At 53.7% G+C, this 791-nt stretch overlaps 1 pseudogene; it reads left to right on the forward strand.

Moving 5' to 3' along the window:
- Nucleotides 1-348: 348 nt before the first annotated feature.
- LOC124799431 lies at nt 349-466 on the forward strand (annotated as a pseudogene).
- The last annotated feature ends 325 nt before the right edge of the window (nt 467-791 follow it).

Genomic DNA, 791 nt, shown 5'->3' on the forward strand with positions numbered 1-791 from the left:
AGGGCGTTTGGTTACAGACGATTCGCGCCGTACACGCCACTGGCCATCTGTCCGATGGCGCATAGAACATGGTTCACCTGAAAAGCTCACCCGTTTTTACTCAGTTGGCGTTAAGTTGTGGTATTGGCGTGCAGATTCTAGTCTTCGTCACCGATGAACAGTAGTCAGCATGCGTGCTTGAACCAGACGCCTCCTGCAGAGCCGGCCACTATGGCCGAGCGGTTCTAGGCGCTTCAGTCCGGAACCGCGCTGCTGCTACGGTAGCACCTTCGAATACTGCCTCGCGCATGGATGTGTGTGATGTCCTTAGGTTAGTAAGGTTTAAGTAGTTCTAAGTCTAGGGGACTGGGCAACGGCCTTGCCGCAGTGGATACACCGGTTCCCATCACATCACCGAAGTTAAGCGCTGTTGGGCATGGCTGGCACTGGGATGGGTGACCGTCCGGGCCACCGTGCGCTGTTGCCATTTTTCGGGGTGCACTCAGCCTCGTGATGCCAACTGAGGAGCTACTCGACAGAATAGTAGTGGGTCCGGTCACAGAAAACCATCATAACGACCGAGAGAGCGGTGTGCTGACCACACGCCCCTCCTATCCGCATTCTCAAGTGAGGATGATACGGCGGCCGGATGGTCCCGATGTGGCCTGAAGACGGAGTGTTAATTCTAGGGGACTGATGACCTCAGATGTTTAGTGCTTAGAGCCATTTGAACCGTTTTTGAACCTCCTGCATACGTCCATATCCAGTAACTTTCACTAAACAGTCATTGACCAAACACTGTTGATTGTCCT

The sequence above is a fragment of the Schistocerca piceifrons genome, chromosome 5 (assembly GCF_021461385.2).
Source record: "Schistocerca piceifrons isolate TAMUIC-IGC-003096 chromosome 5, iqSchPice1.1, whole genome shotgun sequence".
In the NCBI taxonomy this organism is placed as follows: domain Eukaryota; kingdom Metazoa; phylum Arthropoda; class Insecta; order Orthoptera; family Acrididae; genus Schistocerca; species Schistocerca piceifrons.